Source organism: Loxodonta africana, chromosome 7, assembly GCF_030014295.1.
Source record: "Loxodonta africana isolate mLoxAfr1 chromosome 7, mLoxAfr1.hap2, whole genome shotgun sequence".
NCBI classification, from domain to species: Eukaryota; Metazoa; Chordata; class Mammalia; order Proboscidea; family Elephantidae; genus Loxodonta; species Loxodonta africana.
Window position 1 is genome coordinate 51612219 of NC_087348.1, and position 18868 is coordinate 51631086.

The window sequence follows — 18868 nt, forward strand, 5'->3', positions numbered from 1 at the left end:
ATACAAGATATTTGGCATGTAAATGTACATATGGTTTAAAAAGATAAAAGTGTTACAGAGTTACTTCTGTACCTCCAAGATTCATAAGGAGTATACGGATCTAATCTTATTTTAAAACCACTCTTGTCAAAAGGTGTTTTAAATCATCATTATCACCATCAATGCTCTTAAAGATAAAAGTAGGTGAATTTACTTAAAAGAATCTAAAATGAACAGTTAAAAAAGAAAAAAAAACCTTAAAAGCATAGTAACCACAATTTACTTTAGGAGGGATATACTATGGACAATAAATTGCCATAATATAACCCCCAATATTCAGAAAGCTTTAGTATAAAGACTTGAGCAGAGGCCTTGAAACTGGAACTTCCACATTTTCATCTTAACAGTTTCTTAGTGTTTTTATGTTATTAGCCAAGATTCGAAATCTCTTTGGTCTTCAGTATACATAGCTGGCAATGGAGCAGTAAAGGTATTTGTGTATCAAGTACTTAAACACATAAAATCGGAACATAATTTTTGCATTAATTTTGAATTTGTTACATTGCCGTTTCCAATAAGGAATCTTTTAAGTAAGGACATTCAGGATTCACTGTCATGAGTAATGGTTATAGTACATGCATAGTGACATCACTCAAGCATGTACAATGATACTGTTATATTCCTCTTTGCCCACCTGGATGTGGAAGTCTAGGATAGCTCAAAAATCCTTCTTATTCTAGACAAATTTCCCTTCACTCCTGGGTGAAAGTTGTCAGTTCTGGATAGCAGCCAAGACGTGACTAGGAGGGAAGCCAGAAGAGAAGAGAGCCAGTGTCCAGGAGTTTTAAGAGTTTGCTGGCAGTCTCCAACAGCATTGTTTTAAGCTACTGGCACATAAAGGGGCCTTAAAATTTTCTGTTACAGGATAATTTCTTAATTAACTATTCAAATTATGTCAAATGCCGGTGCAAATAAAACTGTACAGTCTTTTACTACTCCAATTTTAAACTTCAGAGTTGTTGTTTTGAATGCTCCTTGTCTGGTTTCATAGAATGTTTCCTGTTTGCTTTTACAGAATGGTAATACCATTTTCATTAAGATACCCTGAACCCATTAAATGAGTTTTAAATAAAGGAATATAAATTTAATGCTCCTTTTCAATTCAAGGAAACCCTGGTGGCGCAGTGGTTAAGTGCTATGGCTGCTAACCAAAAGGTTGGCTGTTTGAATCCACCAGCTACTCTATGGGGCAGTTGTGTGTTCTATAGGGTTGCTATGAGTTGGAATCGACTCAACAGCAGTGGGTTTGGTTTTTGGTTTTTCAATTCAAAGCTCATAAATTCCAAACTATGTGCTTAGTTAAGGGATAAAAATCAAGCTACTGCCATATAAAGCTCCCACTATTTTCTAATAAAAATAGTTTAGACCTACCTACAGTCACCAAAAATTCAAGATACCTCAGACACTGGACTTTTCCTTACTTTCTTGGACCTAATTATCTCAATAATCTGAAAATCACTAATTTAGTTATCTCAATAATTTTGTACTAACACAAAATATATTTCCAGGAAAGATTTTAACAAGAGAATTAAGAAGGAATTAGCCAATAGCTTAACTGGCGAGAGGTCTGAAAGGAAAAAACCAATTGGCATAAAGCATTTATGCAATGTCTCAATAAGTCTTTGCGTAACTCCAAATTTACACTATTCAAGAAAGCACAAACATCACATTTGGTAGTACAATAGCATGAAAGTGTTATTAAGTTAATGTTGGAAAGTTAAAAGAAAATTTTAACTTACTTTATGTGTGACCCTGATACGTGAGATGATGGGTTGGGGATCCCCACAAAAAAAGCAAGTCTGGTACACGTAACAGCTCAATTTATAATGACGTTTTCTTGAAAATGGTAAGCACAAATACATGAACATACTAGAACTTACTTGCAGTTCTGTCGTTCCTTTGTAATGTAATCCAAAAATTATATATTGGATCAAAATACAAATTATCTAGAAGCATTTAGTGATGTATTTGTTTTTTCATGCTCATTAAGTTCTCCATTCTATAGGAATCAAGGCTGTGAAGTAAAATTATACTAAGTTTGTAACATTTTTACAAACCTTCCTTATCTTGCCCAGAGTTTTCACCTACTTCTGTGGATTAGATTTTTATTTTATTAAAAAAAAAAATTGATAGTTGGGGAAATTAATTCTGTTCTTAATTATTTTGAGTTTAAGAAAGAATGTAATTTTATGAGATGCAATTATACTAATGCATATTTGTAAGAAATTAATCAAAGCATTAAATTAAATCTGTCCAGATTTAACAATGAACTTTATTCTAAGTCACAATCAGCTAATTTTAGAAGACAGAGGAATTATGTAAATTTTAAAAATTCTACACATAACATAAAACTCTTCTAGTAATATTCATGTATGGAAATCATAAAACATATATATTTTAGTTATTTTTTCTAATGCTTAAAACATTCATGAAGAAGGCTAATGGTAAATATACTTCCACGAGAGCAAAAGAAATTGCTAAGTTGCCAAATTTTGACGAGAAGCAACAGAGCCACATCTTTTGTTTGTGTTTTCTATCTGATCGAATACTTGGTATTCTAAATTTTGAAATGAAACTGTTGGTTCTTTATAACCGAGACTTATTTTTATTTAGAACACATGTTGTAATTTTCAGAAATACCATTTGCATTTACACACGCCTAAAATACTACATACCCTGCAGAATATCTATTTACATGATCTCTTTTTCTTATCAGTAGATGTTATTTTACACAACCTTTAAAAACATCTTGCACATTGTGAAAACTCTTACAAATGATATGAGCAAGATATTGTAATCCATAGGTTGGGCAGAATAATGGTGTATTATTCAAGATTAATTTTAGGCATTTTTAATGAACTATAAATAATTTAGTCTCATGGGAACTATTCACATAGAAATTTGTTTCTGTTTTTTACTTAAAAATGTTTTATGGGTAACTTTTTAAATCAGAAATTTGGTGCTTACTACTTTATACTTGAACCCTTAAAATGAAATTCATAAATGTCCAAAAGCTCACACCCTGCTTAGAAAAACAATTGCTAATATCCAAATATCAAACAGAGCATCCAGCTGATGTTTGTGATGCAGTGGTAGGTTAAAGATACTAAAGTTTAAAATCAGCTTAGAATAATCCCATATTGAGTATAAAATTATAGCCTGTCATCAGGAACAGGCTGACAGAGCCAGGTCCAGATGGGAGATTGGCTGGGAAAAAAGCTGAGGCAGGTGGGAAAATGATGGGAACCTGACGAAGACAGGACTACTCCCTCTGCTGGCAAGGTTCTCACCTGCTTGAATTTTTAACTAATGACTCGCTTTTCTTCAATTATTTAAGATATAACCAATAAATTATGCAAGGTGTTCCTTCTTCAGTCTGCTGTTCTGTGTTTGCCCATTTTCAAACTCATGGCACCCTATTTTTCATTAGATTAATCTGTCAGAACTATAAGGATCCAATGTTTCACCAGGAGGTCCAATTATTTATCTTGTAATTTAATTGCATCATAAGCATAAGCAAGTGTAACATTGCTTTTTATAATATAAGGTCTTTACAAGTTAAGAATGTCTTTGAATTATGCTTGATGGTATATATACCTTCTTGAAGGAAAAAAAAAATCCTTAGGCTACAGACTTCACAAGCTCTTTCTTAGGCTCCACATAATGCTCCGTAATGAAATAATATAGAAATGAACCATATAAATCAACTATACAGGGTACAAGGAAACAGCATGTCACAGCAAAACAGCATAGATGTACAGCGCCAAACCTATCCGATAATCTAATGATCTGAGTTTACAGATATTATGTACTAATATGTAAGGAATTAAGAACAAATGTTTACACAAAAATTTTGCTAAATTTCACAGAAAAATTATTCAATATTTGATTTTCAATGTAAGTTAATAGCTGCAGCAAAAACATTTAGTAAAAATCTGTTCTAAGATTTTGGCCTACAACCAGAAGCTCCCAGAACAGGAGGGATCAGCTTTTTCACCCACTGTTCTCATCTGAATCCTGGCTTAAAAGCTATTCCAGCTCCCAGCTTTCCAGAAGGCTCCATCCCAGGAATCCTTGCCTGCCATTTGGTTTGCTGATTTTAATCTCTCAGGACTTTCTTACAGTGGCTCTACTATGCTGAACTGGCACTTGCTTCTAGAAGTGAGTTATTATTAAACCTGTAGGTCAATTGTGGCACTAACAACTCTTTGGAAGCTTTCAGCCACAGTGTACAATTTGCTAGTCTAATTAAATATTAATTCTAAGTGTTGCATTTTGTGGCTAAGAGCTTTTATTTTCCATCATCAGCCTGGAAGAGAAAGAGGCTACAAGGCTAATTTAATCCTTCCTCCTGTCCTCCCCAACATTAAAGATTAACTACACAGGGTGTAAAAACATTATTAAAGATGGAGAAATTCTTTAGATAGTAATAATAATGTAATTAATAGCGAAGGGCTAAAATGTAAAGTTAAGATATGATACAGAATCTGGTAATTTAGCTTTAAATTATGAACCATTGCAAGCACATTTTGTTTCAAAATTAAGAAATAAGTATCATTCTTTTTTGAAGACTAATCTTTAAGAAAAGTTATGTGTCCAGGTATAAAAATAGGAACAATTCAATAAAAAAAACTTACATTTTCTCACAAGTATTTTTCAGATGGCTTGTAAAACCAAAGATACAAAAAACTTTTATTTGTAAAATAGACGCAAAATTAGAAATAAAGTTGTACTTCTTTTCTATATATAAAAGGTAATGTACAATAGCATAGTCCATAATAAGAATAATGAAAAATGTAAAGATCCTTCCCTGTTTTTCCTTCTACCATGTTCAAGTGGACTGAACACATAGGTCCCTCCCCCATTCTGCTCCCAGAACAGTTGTGTCCATGCCTGGACACTGGGCATTATAAGGACTATGTAGTCCAGCAGCCAAAGATTCCATATGTCCAAACAGATGACTCAATCTCCATACCATGATGAGACGCTTCACTATTTATATCATTGGTACATTTCAAAATGTTGGCCCTAATAGTACTTTAACTAACAACCACCATCAGTACAGAACCATGGTATGAATCACTATATGAACTATAACATCATAAAATTATTTTAGAGAAAGTGAAATAGCATTTAAAGCCAAAATTATTCTTACTCTTATGCCTTACCAAATATGTTTTGGTTAGATTAAGTGTAATAAAAGGTTTCTAAGTGGTAATTTTTTTTTGTTTGTTTTAATGATGCATATGAATCTTATTGACAATTTGGAATATAGCATCTTATTTCATATGCATGTTTGTACTAAGACAAAATGGCCTATACCCTACTAATGCTCTATATAGACACAAACTTACAATTTGTAGTTTACATATAATGTCAATCACTCTTGACCAAAAAGGTAAATTAAATATATATGCATAAAGCATAAAAGCTAAGATTTGATTAAAAAAAAATTAATCAGATACCAGCATGTGTAGTCTTCAACAAAAGAAAAGAAAAATCTAGGTCTTTAAGAATTTATAACTACCAAGCCTAAAGTAGAAGAGTTGAAGCAAAGTTTTATTATTTAAAAAAAAATTTTTTTTTTGTTTACAACTCATCAGAGTTACATGAAGGTACTAAAGTTTCAAAGGATTGAATTAGACAAATATGTGTAAAACTAAAATGGGTTTAACATGATTTAGTTCATTTTTGAAAAAAACTGCTTCTTTTTAAACTTTTAAATACGCTACTTTTTTATAATCTATTTTAGAGTAGTTGAGAAGGCCCAGAAAAATAAAAGTTGAGAGTACCTTGATTAAGGAATTCATGAAAAATTTATACCCAGAATATCTGGCTTTATTCTTTAGAAATTGACAGTTAAGATCAAGAGATTAAATCTGTAATTTTTGTCCTTAAATATTCTCCTTAATAAAGTGCACTAAAAAGACAATTTAAAACAGGTTCACTTATATGACAGATGGTGTTATGCTTTCCTATAATAATGTTCATCTCAATAATGACATAAAAAATGTTTTCCAAAATTTTACTGTTGTAAACTCACAAAAGTCTGTTGTTTGTTCACCAAGCAGTTATTCTTAGTTCTTGTTTTAAGAATAAAAGATTTCATACCGAGAGAAATTCGTAAGGACACCAGAGTCCACATTTCGTATTCCCATGTTAGTGGTCAGTTCTACAGCAGTCTCTTGCTGGATTTAGAGTTTAGTTACTAAAATACTCAGCATGAATACAAAAGTTGATGGACATGAAAAGGGTTGTTTTTGAATTTCTCTATCTTAAAACAGACTGTATCATTCTCTTCAGTGTTTCCAAAGCTCTAGTACATTAATATTATAGAAGATATATTTTAGAACATATTAATTGAAATAATACACCAAGTAAAATCTTAGATTTTCAAGGGACATACTACGACAAAGCTTTGTACCTGCTTTTCATCAGAAAATTAATTTCTCTTGGTATAAGTTAACTAATGCTGGTGACAGTTTTCTTCTATGAGATAGCTGGGGGAAACATTCTACATATCAAATTGCTGTAAAATAGTGGTTATATAATAAAAAAAAAAGAATAAGGCTGTTTCTTGACCAAATGCCAATAATGACAAATAAAATACGTTATAGGCCACTTTCAATTATGAAATCTGTTCTGAATAAAAGACAGTTTAAATATAGTTTACCAATTAACATTTTCTAAGCAAATACATTAAATGCTGGCAATATTTAGAATTATTTGGTAATGAGAAAAATATTATTTCATCATCAGTAATTTCAAAGAAGTCTTCATTCCTGTGTTATTAGAGTTAAGGAGAAATTTGTTAGGTAGTTGCTTATATTTAAAAAATTTCTTTAAAATGTAGGTTATGGCAGCTTGAATGAAGTGAAGCAGTAATAAAAAGTAAATTATCTTTTTGAAGGAAAAGCTGTGGGAAAAGGTATAGAAAAATAATCTTCCCTATTTTAGTTACAATTCCTAAGTGCTTCAATATTTATTTCCTGATAGTTTCAGGTAAAAGTGTTTTTAAACAGTAAAAAATATACATCAAGACCAATCTGTCACAGATTATTTAAATAAAATGCTTAAGCTTGAGGATATTCCTTTTACCTCACTAATAAAGTTATAATAAGGTGAAGAATTATTTCCAAAAGAATAAATGTTACTGGTCATTGTTTTTCTCAAGCACACAACTGTCACTGGGATTTGGAAAATAGAAATATTTTAAAAGGCAAAAAGTGTTTGTATAATTTGGAGGTGGATGATAAATTTCACTAATGTAAGCCAGTTCCCATTTATAGGCTAAAAAATTTCAATTTCATATCTCACTAGATATGGAAACTGAACAGTATCCTTACTGTAACTGTTTCAAAGTTATCATCTAGCAAAAAACTCATTAAAAAAGTTCTGAAGGGTACAAAACAGTTCTATATGTAACAGTAAATGTGTAGCCGAAAAAGGTCACCTTTAATATGGAAATTTATCACTAAAATTTTAAAAGTTGAAACACTATTCTTAAAATTAAAATGATATGTACAAAGAGTTTAAAGGTAGAGTTTTAATTATTTTTTCCTAGATGTAACTTTTCCTTTTCTTCAATCACAACAACCTTCACTTGACAACAGAGTTTTGAACAGTTGAGTTGTGAGAATGTGAGCAGCTGCTGTTATTATAACTAAAGGTCTGTCTACTGCTTGAGTCTGAGAGACCACATGTTCGGCTGTCCTCTCATCTTGCCATCCTCACCAATTAACTATTAACATGGAGGGCTGTACACATGCTCTTGGGGGCTCTTTAACAGGCTTCTTGGCGAGTAGAACAACTACACAGCAGGGATCTGGGAACGGAGTAATGCAGGAATATAGGGGAGCCCTCGGTAGTGCTGCTCCTTCCAATGACACTTTACTTCATAGTTCAGCACGTAACAAAGTCTGTATTTAACTTAGCCATTTTCACAGCAACGTCTTTGAGCAGATGCTAAAACTATATTCCAGCTAGAAAAAATATGAATACTACTACTTCACAGGTAAAAATTTTTAAAGACTATACATACATATTCAGGCATTTATAATATATTTGATGAATAATTTGAGTATATTCTTAACATATTTAGAATTTATTTTTATACATGTTTTAAAATACGCTTGTCATTTTTTCATGTGTTATTTTGAAAATAATCTTTAAGCCAAAGGAAATTAAAAAAAATTTAAGTTCAAAGTTATGCAGCTGAACACAACATACTTCAAATGCAAATTTGAAAATAATTTCTTGTTCACTTTACTTATAAAAGTCTTATTATAACAATAAGTTAAAATCAGTTTTGGATCTATATCATTACTTTCACTATTTTAACTTTTCCCCCTTTTTGGAATTTCCTTAACTATGTGTTCCTTTCCGACAATGAATTAAACATGGGAAGCATGCCAAAAGTACAATAAAGGGTAACTAATCATTACTGTACAAGTCTGACAGAATGCTAATAACCAAAGTAAGAACACTGATTGGCTGTTTTACCAATCTAAGGGATACAGATATTTTATACACTTTTAATCTAGTATTAATTTATATAATGTATTCAAATAAAGATATTTAATGCTAGTATGTACAGATGTTTATATAAGAAAATTTCCAAGGATATTACATTTTCTATTTCCTCCCAGGAACCACTCTGCTAACAACTCCCAAGTTCAAGTGCCTAAAAACCTACATATACTAATTATTTGCTTCATCCACACTATCTTTTACATTGCTAAAAACACTCCAGGAGGATAGGTACCTTGTTTGTCTTGTTCACTACTGTATCCCCACTGGTGTCTAGAACACTGCCTCTAAGAAATATCTGTTGAATGAATGAATAAGCTAAATTACCCTTCATTATACCATTCCCACTTAAACCATGATTTATAGTCTCCAGGGATGGCACTGGTCATATTGGAGAGGAAGCTGATGAATGATGTTAAAACAGTTTTGTTACAACACTGTGATGTTACCAAGATTTGTGTGGCCCCCTGACTTTACTTATCCGGGTATTCTGTTATATAAAAGGTTGCTATGAATCAGAGCCAACCTGACAGCAACTAACAACAACCTGGTCTGACTCAGACCTACTATGTAAAAAAGACCCTGTCAGTTTCTTTCATAAAAAGAGGTAGAAAGCTAAAGATTTCTACCGTAGATTTGTACACCTTATTTTCTGTAGCCCAATTTCTGTTCAAGCTCTCAATTTTGGAGGTCTCTTTAAGTAATGATTGTGAAGATGATGATTGTATGTGCCAGCATTGTGTTAGCACGTTATCAATAATCCTCTGAATGATCCTATAAATTGGGTGTTAGTCACCCCATTTTTATAGATGAGGAAGCTGAGGCCGAGAAAGTTATGCCTTGACCAAGATTATTTAACTGCTCAGGTCTATCTGCCAACCACATAAGACTATTAGGAAGATTAAACAAGTTAATATTTGAAAAGTGTTTAGGATAGCATCTAGCCCACAGTAATCACTATGTAAGATTTTTGTTAAATAAACTTATAGTCCCCTAGTTCTGAGTATCCACGTGTCTTTGCTTAACATTCTAACCCTACTGCTTCCAGTTTCTGTCATTTTCCTTAGCCTAAAGATTGTGATTTCCCTTGCCAGTCTTTAAGAGTTATTGAGTTTAATCCTGTTTATATCATGGTAGCTTTCAACAAAACTGTTGAGTTTTGTATTTTCTCCTAAATATTTTTAAAAGAATATTTTATTGTTTTAGGTGAAAGTTTACCCAGCAAATTAGGTTCCCCTTTTTTTAACAACTTTTACACAAGTTGTTCTGTGCCATTGGTTACGATTTTTACAATGTGTCAGCACTCTCATTATTTCCATCGATCTAACTTTCCCTCTCCTCTTTGCCTTCTCGTTTTTGCTTTTGGGTAAATGTTGACTGTTTGGTCTCATATAGTTAATTGTTTAAGGAGCACATTACTCACAGGTGATATTGTTTATTTTATAAGGCAACCCATTATTTGGCTGAAAGGTGACCTACAGAAACAGCTTCAATTCCAAGTTCAAAGGTTATCTTAGGGATCGTCTCAGGGGTTCCTCTAGTCTCTATTGTTCCAGTAGGTCTCACCTTTTTTAGGAGTTTGAATTTTGTTCTACATTTTTCTCCCGTTCTATCCGGGACCTTCTATTGTGCCCCTTGTCAGAACGGTTGGTAGTAGTAGCTGGGTGCCATTTAGTTCTGGTCTCTGGTTAGAAAAGGCTACGGGTTTGTGTGGGTGGGCTATTAGTCCCATAGACTAGTGTCTTCTTTGAGCCTTTGATTTCCTTTTGCTCCATATGAGTAAAAGACTAATAATTGTATCTTAGATGGCTGCTTGCAAGCTTTTAAGACCCCAGACGCTACTCACCAAACTCGGATGTAGAATATTATCTTTGTGAACTATGTTATGCGAATTGGCTAAGTGGTCATCTGAAACTATGGTCCCATCTCCTAAATATTTTGATGTAAAAACAAATATATCAAATGTTATGTTCAAAGAGGAAGAGAATAATTTTTTAAAAGCTCAACTGATATTAACACCAGAAGATTAAGCTGTGCAAAATTGTCTAGGGAGTAAAGTACGGAAAATAGGAAAACTTTAGGTGGTTGTTCAGCTTTTGAAAAAAGACATTCTCTATTTTTAGGAACATATCTTAATTCCTGATCGCACTGTGTAATTTTATATTAATTATAAAAGTCTCACCCTATATTCTCCTATTTCCATTTCAAAGTAGTCTCTTTCTTGGTAGGACAGTATAAATTGAAACTATATCCTCACCATTTATACAGGGCTTAAATATATATGTAAAATAAAGTACTAAAATTCAAATATTATTTAATGCTCAAACATGCAATTCACCTCATCATCTCAATTATTATTTAATCAGTGTGTAGATGGTCTGACTCTAGGTCATCTGATAGCATCACTGCTGTTTCCTTTCACAGAGGATAGAGGAATCAGTGTCACACAGATATTCACAATAGGTTTGGAACTTCTTGTCTAAATGATGATGATCACCACCAAGGTGGCTTTATAAATGTTTTATTTTCCTGGTTTTCTCCCATAAGATCCCTTTAGAATAAATTAAAACAATATTTATATACACACACAAACACATTTATTCTATAACTTTTTTCTTTGCAATTATGCAGAAGGAAATGTGCTTTTTTTTTTTCCTCTTTCCTTTTTGCTTAATCTTTCACAGGAACTGATTCATCAAAGATTTACAATGATAATTTTCTCTTTAAATATGTTTAATATTAGCAATGTTAGACTAGAACTTTTTTTTCTTAATGGAAAGTTAGTATCATCAAAGGTAGTGAATAATTCAAGATACAAAGATACAATGTGATGGAGGGGAAAGAGTCCAGGTTTTAGAGCTAAACAGAGTTGAGTCTGAATGCCAGCTTTAAATGTGTGATACATGTGTGACTTTGGAGAATCTTTAACTTCAGTCTTCTGTGCAATTGGCCTCACAATAATCTTGAAGGGTTTTTGTGACAGTTAGAGAAGCTATACAACTTTATAGTGAAGATGTTAGGGTTCGGAGTCAGGGAAAGAGCTGGATTAGGACACTGGCCCTGGGGAAAATGGACCTAAAAATTACCTGTTTGTGGTGTATATTCAATGAGATGATGCTTGTAAAGTGCCTGGCATGTAGTATGTGCTTAATAAACAGTTGCAGTAATAATAGTAGTGGTAGTGGTAGCATGAGTGGCATTTTCACCAGTATCTGATAACAGTCTGTTCCAGGTTTATGCATCATAATCAAGAAGCTCATTGTATCTAACCAAGCTGTTATTATAATACAGTTGGTGTTACATGTTGTATCCGCAGGTTCCTTCCACATCTGCAGATTCAACCAGCCGTGGATCGAAAATATTCAAAAAAGGAAAAGAAAGTGCCAAAAAGCAAAACTTGAATCCACGTAACTGAAGTGATGTGTAGGCATTCCCTGCTGTAGCCTCCTGCCATTTCACAGATCCTCAGTCTCTCTCCAGCACTGGCTGCTTGTGCATTGTTCACTTAGCTTCTTGTCAGTATTGCCTAAACAACGCAATACTATATAACAACTATTTACATAGCATTTACATTGTACTAGGTATTATAAGTAATCTAGAGATGATTTAAAGTTAACAGGAGGATGTGCATAGGCTATATGCAAATACTATGCCATTTTACATAAGGGGTTTGAGCATCCTCAGATTTTGGCATCTGCAGGGGTCCTGGAACCAATTCCCCGCTGATACCAAGGGATGACTATATTAACTTTATAATGACTTAACAACGTAAATAATCTAAGTATACAATGTCTAAGATTATTAGAGAAAGGAGTTGGCCTATGATGTTTGTGCAATTTTAAACTGAAATAATAATTCAGGTTCAGGCACAATCTATTAAAAGCCCTTAAGAGAAAACTGAGTTATCTTCTTATGACTATCATAAATAAATTCTATTTGCCAATGAGTCAGAATTTACTTCTGGTTAATGCCAAACTTTTCAGTCACAGGACTTGAAATAGGTTGTATATGTGGTATACATAATTAGTATAATTAAATGACATTTTAATAAATTTGCCATTTGTAGATAGAGTCTGGGTATGTTAGAAGAAATCACATAAAATTGTAATAAAGATCCCGGCAGTTTGAACAATTAGATATTAGGAATAATTTTCCAAGTGAGAATCAATACTCATTATTGAATATCTAGAAAAAAATCTAGGTACTACATTAGGAATTTTTATACCATATCACATTTAATATTATATTATTACCATAACCCTATGCTAGCTAAAAGGCCACAGAGAGAAAATCAAATATTTAGCCCCTGACTACAATGTATTAGATATATAAAATTATATGAAATCACATTTGAGGCAGACAATGAGAACTGTGGTAAACAATGCCAATAATCAAGAGATCTAGTGAATGTAAAGTATGTTAACATGTAACTGTAATGTTAACAACTAAGCCAAAAGTCATGTGTAGAACATGATCTGAAGTTGTTTAAAACAAGCAAATCAGAACATTGATTCAAAAGTAAAGAATAAAACTGTAAAACATTTAAAAGAAAACATAGGAAAAAGTCTTCAAGACCTTGTGGTGGGCAAATACTAGTAAGATGGGGGGGAAAAAACCCACTAACCACAACAAAAATTGGTAAATTAAACTCCATCAAGATTAAAAATGTCAGCTCTTCAAAAGATACCGTTAAGGCTACAAAAGGTAAGTCAAAGGCTGAAAAAAATTACTGCGAAGTTATTGTACCTAAAATCTATTAACAACAACAACAAAACAACAAAAAACCACTGTCGTCGAGTCGATTCTGAATCATAGCAACCCTACAGAACAGAGTAGAACTGCCCCATCGGGTTTCCAAGGAGCACCTGGGGGATCTGAACAGCCAACCTTTTGGTTAGCTGCAGTAGCTCTTAACCACTATGCTACCAGGGTTAGGTAGTGATAAGCTTAACTACAGGAAACTGACAAATTGCCTCCAAAATGCCTGCATCATTTTACACTCCCATCAGCTATGTATGATAAACTCGCTTGCTCTATATCCCCTACAAAACTCTTTTTTTATTTTCAATCTTTTTGATTTTAGCCACTCTAAACAAACAAAAAACCAAACCAAACCAAAACAAAAAAACACACTCTTTGCCTTAGAGTTGATTCCGACTCATAGCAACCCTGGAAGACAGAGTAGAACTACCCCATAGAGTTTCCAAGGAGCGCCTGGTGGATTCAAACTACCGACCTTTGGTTAGTAGCCGTAGGCTCTTAACCATTATGCCACCAGAGTTTCCTTAGCCATTCTAGTACATGTGAAATGGTATGAAATTGTGGTTTTAATTTGCATTTCCCTGATAATGAACAATGTTGCCCATCTTTTCATGTCCTCATTGGCCATTTGCATATAAGTTTTTATTGGGTTGTTTATTTCCTAATTAGTGAGTTTTAAGAATTCCATAAGTTGTCAAGGATTTCATTTTACTTGGATTCACAATCAACACCCATGGAAACAGCAGCCAAGAAACCAAAAGACACATCACATTGGGCAAATTTGCTGCAAAGGACCTCTTTGAAGTGTTGAAAAGCAAAGATGTCACCTTGAAGGCTAAGGTGCACCTGACCCAAGCCATGGTATTTTCAATCACATCATATGCATGTGAAAGCTGGACAATGAATAAGGAAGACCGAAGAAGAATTGACACCTTTGAATTGTGGTGCTGGCAAAGAATACTGAACACAGCATGGACTGCCAAAAGAATGAACAGATCCGTCTTGGGAGAAGTACAACCAGAACGCTCCTTAGAAGCAAGAATGGCGAGACTGTGTCTTACATATTTTGGACATGATGTCAGAAGGGATCAGTCCCTGGAGAAGGACATTATGCTTGGTAAAGTACAGGGTCAGTGGAAAAGAGGAAGACTCTCACTGAGGTTGACTGACATAGTGGCTGCAACAATGGGCTTGAGCATAATGATTGTAAGGATGGTGCAGAACTGGGCAGTGTTTCATTCGGTGGTACATAGGGTCACTATGAGTTGGAACCAACCTGACAGCACCTAACAACAACAAGAATTCCATATATATATATAAATATAAATATATGTAAAATCTATAAGGAATTCTTAAAACTCAATAGTAACTACAAGAAACTGCCAAATTGTCTCCAAAGTGCTTGTATCATTTTAAACTTCCATCAGCTATGTATGATAAATTCACTTGCTCTACATTCCCTCCAAAATTTTTTTAAAAGCATCCATATATATGGAATTCTGAAAACTTAATAATTAGGAAATAAACCCAATAAAAAATGATATGCAAATGGCCAATAAGGACATTGAAAATATGGGCAACGTCATTCGTTATCAAGGAAATGCAAATTAAAACCACAATGTCATACCATTTCACATGTACCAGAATGGCTAAAATCAAAAAGATTGAAAATAAAAAAAAAAGTTTTGGAGGAGATGTAGAGCAGGTGACTTTATCATACACAGGATGGGAGTGTAAAATGATATAAGCACTTTGGAGACAATCTGGCAGCTTCTTATAGTTAAGTTTATCACTACCTACTAAACATATCACATCCAGCAATTACTCCAAGACAGATGAAAATATACATCTACACAAAGACTTATGCACTAATATTCATAGTAGCTTTATTTACAACTTCAAACTGGAAACAATCCAAATGTCCATCAACAGGTAGAAAGATAAAGAAATTGATATATTCATATAACAGAAAACTATTCAACAATAAAAATAAACTGGGGACATATACAGCCATACAGATGGTGGTAATGTTGTTAACAAATAGATTTTTTGATATTGTATAGTGAAGCGTGTAAACATTTGAAAGATCTGCATAACTCAGTGAAAGAATAATTTCCAAATGATCAAGGAATGATGTTACAATATCACGAATGGGTAAAAGATACAAAATGCAAGATAAACCATGCCTTTTAGTGTAACGTAGTATGAAAAGTTCATTGATATGGTTTCTAATTGCACATTACAACCAACACTCAGGAAAAGTATCACTTGTCAAATTTTGGTGTGGCATGAGAGAATATCCACAATAGTCCTCCTTGTTCCAACCACATACCTGTGTAAGGCCAGATTTTCTTTGAATTCTTCAACCAAAACAATGTATCACAACGGATTCATTGAATAAAGAAGCAGATATTAGAATAAAAAAAAAATTAGAATCCAGCTTTTTCTACTAAGCTAGACCACAAAGAGATTTTTAAAATTGTAAAACAATGCTACTTTTCTTAATTTTTTTTTTGTTTGGAAAATCATTATTTTTCATAAAAAGCATATTACTTATTAAATCAATTTATTATTAATTTAAATGAATTGATAAATAAATATTTGAATCTTTCTCAGTTTCAATTTCCAATATGGTAAATATCGATAGATAAAACTCACACGAACAAATGTTTTTTGGGATCTTCAATTTTTTTTTTAATTGTGGATTCGGTGAAGTACAGAGCAAATTCGTTTCCCATTAGCTTGTACATAAATTGTTTCATGACCTTGGTTTTATTCCCCACAATGTGTCAGCACTCTCCCCATTTTTGCCCAGGGTTCCCCATTTTCTTTCATCCTGATTTTCTACTTCCTCCTGCCTTCTCATCTTTGCTTTTTGGCAAATAGCACCCGATCTTGTATAATTGATTGTTCTAAGGCATATGTTCCCCTTGAGTGTTATTATCTTATGTACTTGTCTATTGTTTGGCTGGTAGACGGCCTCCAGGAATAGCTTCAGTTCAGGTCAGAAGAGTGTCTTAGGGCCATAGTCTCAGCAGCTCCTCTAGTCTCAGTCAGACCAGTAAGTCTGGTCTTTTTCGTGAATTTGATTTTTTATCCTGCTCTGTCCAGGACCCTCTGTTGAGATCTTAGACAGAGTAGTTAGTAGTAGTAACCAGGTACCACCTAGTACTTCTGGTCCTGGGGTTGTTGTGCAGACTGTGGCTCATGTGGTCCATTGGTCCTATGGACTAACTGCTCCCTTGAGTCTTTGGTTTTCTTCACTCTCCTTTGCTCCGGAGGGGAACAGACCAATTGTTGTACCTCAGATGGCCGCTGGCAAGCTTTTAAGATCCAGATGTTATGCACCAAAGCAGGATGCAGAACATCGTCTTTATGTACTATATTGTGCCAATTGACATAGATAACCCCTGAGTCTACGGTCCATTGTCTTTTAGCCTAGGAAATTCATCCCACGAGGTGTTTGCTTAAGTCCAAGAGGCTTCCCTGACTATATCTCTTGTGTGCTTTTTTTTTTTTTAATAATTTTTATTGTGCTTTAAGTGAAAGTTTACAAATCAAGTCACTCTCTCACACAAAAACCCATATACACCTTGCTACACACTCCCAATTACTCTCCCCCTAATAAGACAGCCTGCTCTCTCCCTCCACTCTCTCTTTTCGTCAGCTTCTAATCCCCCCACCCTCTCATCTCCCCTCCAGGCAGGAGATGCCAACATAGTCTCAAGTGTCCACCTGATCCAAGAAGCTTACTCCTCACCAGCATCCCTCTCCAACCCATTGTCCAGTCCAATCCATGTCTGAAGAGTTGGCTTCGGGAATGGTTCCTGTCCTGGGCCAACAGAAGGTCTGGGGGCCATGACCACCGGGGTCCTTCTAGTCTCAGTCAGACCATTAAGTCTGGTCTTATGAGAATTTGGGGTCTGCATCCCACTGCTCTCCTGCTCCCTCAGGGGTTCTCTGTTGTGTTCCCTGTCAGGGCAGTCATCAGTTGTAGCCAGGCACCTTCTAGTTCTTCTGGTCTCAGGATGATGTAGTCTCTGGTTCATGTGGCCCTTTCTGTCTCTTGGGCTCGTAATCACCTTGTGTCCTTGGTGTTCTTCATTCTCCTTTGATCCAGGTGGGTTGAGACCAATTGATGGATCTTATATGGCTGCTTGCTAGCGTTTAAGACCCCAGACACCACTCTTCAAAGTGGGATGGAGAACGTTTTCTTAATAGGTTTTATTATGCCAATTGACTTAGATGTCCCCTGAAACCATGGTCCCCAAACCTCTGCCCCTGCTACGTTGGCCTTCGAAGCATTCAGTTTATTCAGGGAACTTCTTTGCTTTTGGTTTAGTCCAATTGTGCTGACCTCCCCGTACTGTGTGCTGTCTTTCCCTTCACCTAAAGTAGTTCTTATCTACTACTTAATTAGTGAATACCCCTCTCCCACCCTCCCTCCCTCTCATAACCACAAAAGAATGTTTTCTTCTCAGTTTAAACTATTTCTCAAGTTCTTATAATACTGGTCTTATACAATATTTGTCCTTTTGCAACTGACTAATTTCACTCAGCATAATGCCTTCCAGGTTCCTCCATGTTATAAAATGTTTCACAGATTCTTCACTGTTCCTTATTCATGGGTAGTATTCCATTGTGTGAATATACCATAATTTATTTATCCATTCATCCGTTGATGGGCACCTTGGTTGCTTCCATCTTTTTGCTATTGTAAACAGTGCTGCAGTAAACATGGGAATGCATATATCTGTTCGTGTAAATGCTCTTATTTCTCTAGGATATAGTCCAAGGAGTGGGATTGCTGGATCGTATGGTAGTTCTATTTCTAGCTTTTTAAGGAAGCGCCAAATCGATTTCCAAAGTGGTTGTACAATTTGACATTCCCACCAGCACTGTAAAAGTGTTCCAATCTCTACACAGCCTCTCCAACATTTATTATTTTATGTTTTTTGGATTAATGCCAGCCTTGTTGGAGTGAGATGAAATCTCATTGTACTTTTGATCTGCATTTCTCTAATGGCTAATGATCGTGAACATTTCCTCATATATCTGTTAGCTACCTGAATGTCTTCTTTAGTGAAGTGTCTATTCATATCTTTTGCCCATTTTTTAATTGGGTTATTTGTCTTTTTGCAGTTGAGTTTTTGCAGTATCATGCAGATTTTAGAGATCAGGCGATGATCAGAAATGTCACAGCTAAAAACTTTTTCCCAGTCTGTAGATAGTCTTTTTACGCTTTTGGTATAATCTTTGGATGAGCATAACTGTTTGATTTTTAGGAGCTCCCAGTTATCTAGTTTTTCTTCTATGTTCTTTATAATGTTTCCTATACTGTTTATGCCATGTATTGGGGCTCCTAACATTGTCCCTATTTTTTCTTCCATGATCTTTATTGTTTTAGATTTTATATTTAGGTCTTTGATCCATTTTGAGTTAGTTTTTGTGCATGGAGTGAGGTATGGGTCTTGTTTCATTTTATTGCAGATGGATATCCAGTTATGCCAGCACCATTTGTTAAAAAGACTGTCTTTTC

The 18868-nt window shown here is 34.3% G+C and overlaps 1 protein-coding gene across 7 annotated transcripts in view; it reads right to left on the reverse strand.

Annotated features, from left to right (window-relative positions):
* The window catches only part of ELP4 (elongator acetyltransferase complex subunit 4), a 268725-nt gene that overhangs the window by 131926 nt on the left and 117931 nt on the right, over positions 1-18868 (reverse strand). The window lies entirely within an intron of this gene.